The 10670-nt window shown below is 36.1% G+C and overlaps 1 protein-coding gene across 6 annotated transcripts in view; it reads right to left on the reverse strand.

Moving 5' to 3' along the window:
• Nucleotides 1-10670, reverse strand: part of LOC117211202 (tyrosine-protein kinase Btk29A) — a 344145-nt gene that overhangs the window by 36176 nt on the left and 297299 nt on the right. The window lies entirely within an intron of this gene.

Below are 10670 nucleotides of genomic sequence, written 5' to 3' on the forward strand. Positions count from 1 at the left end.
CCTGTATTTCATTTAAGTATTTTCACAATAAACTCGATTTTCAGACTTCAAAATCGATCACCTGAATTACCACGTGATTAACGATCTTACATACATATTTTGAAATTTTGCCGTCAGAAAGTGCACTGTCAATGTCTTTTTTCTTTGTCTTTAATTGGACGTAGAAATTGGAACGGCGAATGTGGCATAACAAACTTGGTATAATTTTCCACTCGTGTCGTATGGGTTGGCAACTAAGCAACTGGGTTGCGAATGTTCTCATTAGATGGTAATGACAAAATCTGCAATCACTTAGTTGTCAATCCAGTAATTTCTATAATTCATCAAACCAATGTTAGTTAAAAATGGATTTTCATGAACGAAACAAGTTACATTGGAAGTCAGTGTAGGTCTTACAATACGTAATGCTTATCCCAAGGTTTAATTAAATTCAATAAATAATTATATTAAATTCGATAAATTATCTTAACCAGATTACCGACATTACATTGAATCATTGATAACATGATTGACGAGTAAATTTTGCTTGTTTATGCATCTATAGACAATGTAAAATTGCAAAAATGTACAGAACATACATAACGTGTATATTCAATCATCGAAACATTCAAAATATAGTATTTGTCATAATATTCACTGGATGAAATTTTCTGCTTAGATTCCATTTCTCCAATCAGATCTATAAAAACACGCGTTCGTATGAACATCCCCAACCGACACGAACAACAGCAAAAAGGTTATAAATTCGCACTTGAATATTGTCGACTTCCGAATTCGACTTTAGAATAGTCACAACTGATGGGACAATGACCACAGTGAAGTTAGAGAAACGATCAAGGGTTGAGCCATGCCCGATGCGCTTCACGTATCCCGAAGAAGAGATGAAGAAGGTTAAAATGTGGCGTGAATGCATCGCTATTATGCGCCAACCAGATATTATGCCAGTTGGATCGATCTTACAGACTCCAATTTCATTCGCAGACAATACACCATCAAGTCACGCTCTTTCTCTTTTTCTTTTCACTCTCCCCACTTATTTTCCTTGTCCCTCCAATAGAAAGAAAGATCAGCCCTCGTCTTCCACACGGCTGCAGGCACCAACTCGTCGCAACGACGACGAACGCTGTAATTTAACCCGCGTATTTGATGAAACCGCTTAAAACCTTTTAAACGAGGTTTAAATCATTTGAGGTTGAAATGCAGAATTTCGCACGCGACTGCCCCTCCCTCTCGGCGGCGTTATCAGTAGTCAGCTTAATCGGCGACCACTTTTTCCTTCTCCGTGCGCCATTGTCTTGCTGTGGCATTCACAGAACGAGTCCGCTCCCGCATTCGTTTCGTATTTTATTAATTTCTTTCGCCGAGTCGAGCTTCTCCGGCCTAATTTCTTCCTTTTCACCTCCTTTCCTCTCGTCTTTCTTATTTCTTCGTTCTTCATATTTTACTTTTATCTGTTCTCGTCAATTAATTCGAAGCGAATGAAGAAATATCAATGGACTTCATTGAAGGAGTATCGGTATTGTACATTATTATTTAGTTATTAATGTATATATTATTATATTATCGCGGAGGACATAATTTAGATTTTATTCTTTTAGCTAAACAATACTCGTGACTCTATGTATTTTCTTATTAAAACTGACCTAGATGCAATAAATTCATTTTTATTAATATTTTATTTTCTAATTACAGCAGTTTCTAGCTGAATTGGGGCAACTTGGTCCTAAATGCGAGTAAGTTAGGAGCATTAATATTTATTTTGCATTATATTCGAACGAATACAAAAGTATCAAAAGATATTTAGAAACAGAATAAAAAATAAATATACGAAACACTACGGTTAGCCTGCGTATAACGGAATATTTTATTTTAGAGCGATAAGCGAAGAACCAAACGAAATAATTTGTACTACCACGTGATAGTAAAGTTCAGATAGTAAAAATTCAAATTGTTTACGTAGACCTATAAAGCGACGATAAAACCACCAGCAAAGTTCACAGGACGCGATAAACACTCCGTACAAAGCGTTAGATAACACTCTGATTTAACATTATAACACTTTGCAACTTTTTGTTTTAAAAGATATCATTACACACGCGAGGAACATATCCCCAATATTACACAAGGAGGCACTGTATTCACGCGTGTCAGAATTAATCCAATACTCGCCATTCTATGATTTATACCTATTCTTTCACAATGAAACTTTTCAGTTGTCATTGCATTCTTAAGGGATGCTCGTATATTATCAACGAAGTATCATGTTTCTCACAACACAGGTTATCTCGACGACCAAATTACCAGCACGCGTTACTCATGTTTTATTAGGCTGGCAACTAAGTGATTGCAGATTTTGTCAATACCACCTAATAACAAACTCCGCAATCAGTTAGTTGCCAATCCAATACAATTTGTTTCTGTCTAAACCTTTTGATATCTGCACCAAGGATCACGTAGCTGGTGTTCATTTTATCAGAGACGTTTATTCAAACTCGACGCGATAATAACTTAGCTAAATAAGTTGCTAAACGAGGGTACATTTGTCTCGGAGGAAGCGCTTTCATTTGCAGATGGCGCTAGACTCTCTCGAGTGTCGATATCGGCAGGTACTTCGCCGATACGTAACTTCTGACCGAACAAAAACTTGTCTTTTTCTCCGCGAGCACGAATAGCTCCAAGTCTTTCGATTATTTACCGATAAAAACGCGCCTTTCTGTATCGATTGAAAATTGTTTACAATGGTAGTTATCAGCTTAAGCGGATACGAATAATAATAACGAAAAACTGGAAGAGCGACTGCAGCAATTAATTAATTCGCAAACTAAGTTTTCATTCATTAATTCTTTCATCGATCGATCTTTTCTACGCTGGTAAATTTCTAGCGTGGAAAGATCATATTTCTGCATTATTTTAATCGATTGATGGAATCGATGGGAAATTTCTTCGTAAGACATTTATTATTATTATTATTTAATTATTTTATTCGAATTCGCATCGATTACTTCGGTCATCAGCGACTATTTTTATATTCAACGGCTTATTGAATTTTGTTCAACATCTTAAACTTTGACTGCCACGCCAAAATCACATGTTTCGCTGAGGGCGCCATAGTGTTTTAACACAGTGTACCGTTAGATGCAAGATTTGTTCTAATAAAAATGTTTAATTGTTCAATGTGGCACTTTTTATTTCGAAGTATCTTCTATTTATTGGTTATATCCAAAATGCCCTAACTGTCAATTTTCATTCAATTTTTACAATTGTAAGAAGTTGAGGCGCTCCGGTCACCAATGGCCAACGTGGTAGTCAAAGTGTTAATTTCTTTACAGAAGTTGATGATCTTTTGTTGGAACGGAGTCGATGTTAGGGTGTTCTTAAGATTATTGTATTGTATTTCATAAAATCATTTGAAGAATACCATTAAATTCTCAACTTATTGAAACCATTGTTACAAGATTTAATGCTATTGGGTTGGCAACTAAGTAATTGCGGATTTTGTCAATAGGTGGTATTGCTCGTCCTATTGACAAAATCCACAATCACTTAGTTGCCAATCCAATAGTTTACTTGTGTGCGTGTATGCGGTTACGCTCGTACATGCACATGTTGCATTATTTTAATTCGACTGAAATCAAACGTTTCCTCTTCCGTATAAGTATATTCTTAAAGTATTAATTCATTATTTAGATACATATAGTTAGAAATCATAATTATGGCATTAAAAGTACCACCAACAAAAATCATACCTACGTGGACCTAACTAATTAATATATTAATACTGCAACAAATACAATGGTGTGAAAATACTTCTTATAGACGCTGTTTCTATTTTGAAAGTGATTTTATTCTCTGTGATTCTATTATTAGTATTTTCGTCAAAAAGTAAGAGGTCTAAATAACTACATTAAATTTTGTAACGAAGGTTTCAATAAGTCGAGAATTTAATGGTATTCTTCAACTGATTTTATGAAATAAATGTAAATGAATCGTAATTTCTGCGTTCAGATAGCAAACGTTGTTACGTCGAGTTTTATACCAGCATTTGCAATTCTATTTCTATTGGCAACTAAGTGATTGCAGAGTTTGTCGTTAGGTGGCATTGACAAACTCCGCAATCACTTCGTTGCCAACTTAATATTTTCATCGCCAATAACAAAATCGAAAATTACTTTCAAGCGTCCTTCAGTTTTAAAAGAAGAATTCTGCAAAAACTTTACTCGACAAACCTTTCTCGTTAAAACCATTGTTTACATTGCGGCTATTCACGCACACAAACCAGCTTCCCGAAATTTGATACTCGAATAACCTCCGCGAGCAAACGTTCCTCTTACCGCGCGCATTCCTGATAAGTCGAGTTCGCGTGAGATTTGTTGAGAAATTCGAGCTGAAGAAGAAGAAGAATTGCACGCCGGTCGATTGTCGGATATTGGCGAAAGAAAAACAGACGAAAGGATCTGGAACAAGGAGGACACGCTCGGCATCGTGCCCACCAAGGAAATTGCAGTGTCACGTTTTGCAAAAATGTCACGCGGAATCCAGTCCCCTGGATTAGTTCCAGATTCGTTGAATATTAAATTGGCGCTGCGAGAGCTGGTCGATCGTCCCTGAAAACTATTGTACTTCGCTTTTGTAGTCCGTATGGATTCGAGTGGACACTTGACGACAGAAGAGAAAAGAATGAAAGAGTGGCGAATCTCTTTTACTTTTCTCCGAAGGAAGAAAAGAAACTGCGGAATTATTAGTAGGATTTATTGAATGGAATTAACATGAATTAACATAACGTCGAGCGGATGTTAAAAGATATTCCATTCGTGTGTCTGTTTGAATGGCAAAGGTAGCAGACGGGACAGAGCAGAGAGAAAATTACACAGCGCCACGTTTAATAATAATAATTCCAGCAGGCGCCTTTAATCTGGATTGGTTCCAACTTCTTCGAATATTAAGCCGTGCGAATGAAACACGAGATCACTTTTCACTCGCGCCAACTTCTCGCCATACTCCTCTGAGCTTCCTTCTCTCCTGCTGTCTTTTTCTTTCCTTCAGTTTGTGTGAACTCACGTGAGACTGCGCGTTAAGAGAGATTAAAATTTCTTGCCTTTCTTTCCTCGTGGATGCCTCTTCACCTGCATAGTTCCACGATCCCATTCACTTTCGTTTAATTTTAATGCTCGCGTCGTTAATTTGGAAAATTTTACAAATATTAGGTTAGGTCCGAAAAGTTTCTTTCGTTTCATAAGGCGATAACAGATGAATAACAACTTCTGTTTTATATTATTTTATTGAATTAGGAACGATCCATTTCGTTCTATTTCTATTATTATGTTCCTGGATAATTCAATAAACTAATATAAAACGAAAAACATTGTGCGTCTATTATTTCCTTATAAAACGAAAAAGACTTTTCGGATAACCTAATATTTCTTTTCCAATCCATTTTTTTCTTATCTCGTTTTCTTGCTGTTGAGCAATCTGAGCCGAGGAAATGTTTTTTAATGAGAGAGGAGTTAATCAAACTCTATTTTCTATCCTGTCTTTTTCCATCGAAAGTTTAGCCGAGAACATTGAACTTGCAACGAAGGATAGCTCGGAGCTGCTGTTTAATTGGGTCTCGAGAAACCTGTTTTCTCCTTTAGTCCACTCCACGCCCGAAGAATTCGAGTGCTACTCTTGAAAGTGGCGTGCCAGTCGTTCGTTCGAAGAATGCTGTTCATTGAATTTCGTATGGAACATAAATTCCGCGCGATATCGCGCATTACTTTTCCTCCTTCGCGCGATTGAAATTTCAATCGCGAATGAAGATTAGCTTTATTACTAGACAAAGCATTATATTATATTAATGCAAATTCATATTTTTATGAACATAATTGGAAAAGTAGATGTTGGATAAAAATCGTTTTATTTGTTAAATACTGTAAAAAAATAAGATACTATGCTTTGGATATTTTCCAGATTTTTACAAACGCGTAAGTAAGTACGTAAGTAGCGTTGATGATTTCAAAATGAAAAAAAGGAGATTCACAAGTGGTACACGATTGTTTGGGTTAATTGAACAAATTAATTGAGCTGGATAATTCAGATCAGCTTAATGTTGAAATTTCAAGATGGAGAAATTGAACTCAAATAGGTAAGGTTATTCGAATAAGGTTAGTTCACTTTGCATGTGTTTAATTTCCACAACAATTTAATTGTGCTCAATAGTTAACTTTATACGCGATTTTTTGGGTTGATTAAACAAATTAATTGAGCTAGATAATTCAGATCAGTTTAATATTGAAATTAAACACAAGTAGGTACGTTATTCCAGTAAGGTTAGTTCACTTTGCATGTATTTAATTTCCACAAAAATCTAATTGTGATCGATACTCAACTTTCTACACGATTTTTTGGGTTACTTAAACAAATTAATTGAGCTGGATAATTCAGATCAGCTTAATGTTGAAATTTCAAGATGGAGGAATTGAACACAAATAGGTAGCTCATTCGAATAAGGTTAGTTCACTTTGTATGTGTTTAATTTCCACAAAAATTTAATTGTGTTCAATACTCAACTTTATACACTATTTTTTGGGTTAATTAAACAAATTAATTGAGCTCGATAATTCAGATCAGCTTAATATTGAAATTAAGCACAAGTAGGTAGTAGGTTATACGAGTTAGGTTAGTTCACTTTGCATGTGTTTAATTTCCACAAAAATCTAATTATCTTCGATACTCAATTTTATACGATTGTTTGGATTAATTGAACAAATTAATTGAGCTGGATAATTCAGATCAGCTTAATGTTGAAATTTCAAGATGGAGGAATTGAACACAAATAGGTAGCTCATTTGAATAAGGTTAGTTCACTTTGCATGTATTTAATTTCCACAAAAATGAAATTGTGATCGATACTCAACTTTATACACGATTTTTTGGGTTAATTAAACAAATTAATTGAGCTGGATAATTCAGATCAGCTTAATGTTGAAATTTCAAGATGGAGGAATTGAACACAAATAGGTAGCTCATTCGAATAAGGTTAGTTCACTTTGTATGTGTTTAATTTCCACAAAAATCTAATTGTGATCGATACTCAACTTTCTACACGATTTTTTGGGTTAATTAAAAAAATTAATTGAGCTAGATAATTCAGATCAGTTTAATATTGAAATTAAACACAAGTAGGTAGGTTATTCGAGTAAGGTTAGTTCACTTTGCATGTGTTTAATTTCCACAAAATTTTAATAGTCTTCGATACTCAAGTTCAACTTGAGTTGATTTTTAGGACGATTTAATCATTTTTGGGTCACTTTGGTTAAAGGAACACCTTTGTGGAACATTAATGTCGCCCGCGGTAATTAGATGCAACTAATTAATTATCGTAATTAACGACGCTGGGAGAATAGCAGGAAAAATTGCCATTCTACTAATTGATTCATTTCCGATATTCGACTCTTTAATGCCTCGTGATTAAAGACGCGAGCGTCATAAATTACGATCTGTAGTATCTTAAATTTACACATCTTTTGTTAATTAGCTTTTTACTCGCTTCCATGCGTTATTAACATGATTTGTCGTTAAAATTTGGGAACCATATTTTTTTGATGTGTCTTACTTAAAATAATTAGAGAAAACTATTTTCTATGTCCTTTGATTCTTATTTTTATTTTTTTTACATTTTTTCATTATCATTATTTTAATGTCAATCTTTACAAAAACAAATAAAATATCAGTTTAGCTTACAGAATTTCCATTTGTTTGGTTGTTGCAATGAAATCGTTCACAGTAATTTTAAAAAATTTTATATTTCAATAAATTCATCCCCATGGAGAGATTTCAAACATACCCAAAAAAAAAGTTTAATTCATTTAACCAGTTAGCTGCATTCGACGTGTATACACGTCGATGGAAAACCTTATTTCGATGCAGTTGACGTGTATACTCGTCGTGTGAAATAAAAAATTACCATTTACCGTAAAAACTCGAAATTTTAGTAAAAAGTAATATAAATGATATTTAGCGATATGTTTCGCTTATATTTCCAGCAAACCTATTATGTTTTTTATAAAAAAAAGATTGATTATTTAAAAATTTTGATGTGTTTTAAAAAGCAAATATTCACTTCAAAGATATGCTGTCCGCTGAAAAATGAAATGCGTAACAAAAAGGCAGGACCTGCGAAATGCCATTTTGTTTTTAAAAATACCACACTGAGAGCACTTGAATTTTTTCAATTTTTTTCCTTTAATTTTTCTACTTTATGAATTTTATTATTTTTGGTAATTTATTTTATTATTTATTATTTCCAATTTTTCAATAACAACGCCATCTTCAACAACGAATCGTTAATTTCTTATCGAATAAAAACGTAATACTTTTTCATTTCATAAACTCCGCAGTTAACAGGTTGAAACACCGTTTGTATAATTGGCAACTAAGTGATTGCGGATTTTGTCAAGACCACCTAACGACAAAACCCGCACTCACTTAGTTGCCAACCCAATAATTCCCACCAAAGGATCGACGAAATAGCGCGCTCTCGTGTCTGACCATCGAATTACCAGAACCACTTGATCTCTGATCTCTGGCGAGACGGTTGCATCGAGCAGAAAGTACGAGGCGTTAAAGCCTCGATTAGCGATCTTGTAGTGTACAAATTAGTACTATAAGAGTCTACAGTCACGTGGAAATGCAGAAACGGTCTAGTGGATAGGTTAGTTGGAGAGCAGGCCAGAAGCTTCGTAAATATTAGCACTGCTCTTCACATCGAGTGTCTAATAATATGTACGTATATAGTATGAAATTCCGGGTCTCCGATAACTCTAATTTCTCAAAGCGTTTGCGCATCCACTTCAAAAGCTTATTTAGGTTACAGTCGTACGGTCCGATGGTAATAACGAAACAGCGATTTTTTATTTACGCGATCAGCCACGGAAACGGCATCATTAGTTTTCATTAATCAGCCGTCTTTTCGACGATTAACCTTTTCACTGTGCACTTCTGTACGGAAAAGCAGTTACACGACGATGCTGTATGAAAATCCAGCTTTATACCGATTCAGTGGTTTTCGTGGCTTGTATAGGTACTTATACATTGGTTTATAGGATACAATGATAGTAAATCCGGAATACGGGGAATTGGTCGACAAAATTCCTTAATCTTGTTGTAATATTCCAATCTTTATTCGAGTCGATAACGTAAAGTGGATATATCGAGTATCAGTTTTGTAGAAAAAGCGAAGATAACATTTATTACTATATATTTTAGTTCTCCTATATTTATTCAGTTTTCTGTATTTTTATTCCAATATAAAATATCGTTTCTTACGGTTATATTATCAGTTATACTCAAAATGCCCTAACCGCCAATTTTCATTCAATGTTTGCAATTGTAAGAAGTTCAAATGCTCTGGTCACCAATGGCCAACATGGCGTCACAGGACAAACCGTGGCCGGCATATAGGACCAACGTGGCAGTAAAGATGTTTTAACCGTTTTAGTACCAGGGGTTTTTAACACTTTACCGACCGATATAGCCAATTAATCGGTTTTTGTCGCCGACGCTTACCGACAGATAGCCAATTAATCGGTTTTTGTCGCCGACGCTTACCGACCTATAGCCTACCTATAGTTAATCGGTTGCCATGGTGACAAAACAATCTTTCTCATTATATGAGCAATAATTTGTTATTTAGTATTAAGGTACCTTGCTCAGTTGCGTCAGTTGCGTTGCTTTGTAAGCTCCCACAGTTTTATACCAATTTGAAGAACTTACCGTTCGCGATGAACGAAAAGAATGGTATTGCAAAGTCTAAACCGAAACAGAGCCGGCGCCAGGGAGAATCTGCGTCTGAGCTGCCGGTCGGACGTGCGTATGCTGTCGAACCACTAGCGGTCAGTAAAGTGTTAAAAATCCGTGTCGGATCGTGCCATGCAGCGCGATAGCGTTTCGTTCATTTATTTGCGATCGCACTGATCTTTTTTTTCGTTTATGCAGATGGTTTACGATTATTTGAAAAAAAAAGTAATTACGAGAGGAAACTCTGATATGACTCGCGACGTGCTACATTCGGAACCGAGCGCGTTGCGAATTGACGATCGTGACGAAACATCGCGACACAGTTCACCACAATACGCAAACAGTGCGATGGCGCTGCGTGGCGCTAAAACGGTTAAAAGCCTCTCTTCTCTTCTGAAATGCAATTAGCAGCATCGAGTTTGCCAGTATGCTGTACTTCGCGTCGGACAAACTGTTAACACTCATCGCCGCAATCTTAACGCAGTATCTACCAATTACCCTTCTCGTTCTTGTTTTCCCCGGCCCCATCAGGTCGTTTTATTATCGCGAAACGACGCAAGATTCGGTCGAGTGTTGGGAGACAAACGGCGCGCCAGAAACCAAGAGAGAAACAGCGGAAAAGAAAAAGATTGAGGGCGAGATGGGAATGGCGAAGCATAGCGGAATTGCGGCCGGCGAAAACATTTAATTGCGGGGAAACAGAGTAGCTGGAGTGTGCTAAAAGGCTTGTGAAGTGCGCGTAACTACGCTAAACAAGCGCCAACCCCGCCATCTTCCTTTTATTTCCGTCATAAACCGGCTCCGGCTATAAAAAGCTTTGTGCTCCGCTCGAGACAATGGCCGACCGGAAACGAACGACCGGTCGAGATTGACCAGCTCCGGTTCGTTGTGCG

The sequence above is a fragment of the Bombus bifarius genome, unplaced genomic scaffold (genome assembly GCF_011952205.1).
Source record: "Bombus bifarius isolate JDL3187 unplaced genomic scaffold, Bbif_JDL3187 scf7180000008218, whole genome shotgun sequence".
Taxonomy (NCBI): domain Eukaryota; kingdom Metazoa; phylum Arthropoda; class Insecta; order Hymenoptera; family Apidae; genus Bombus; species Bombus bifarius.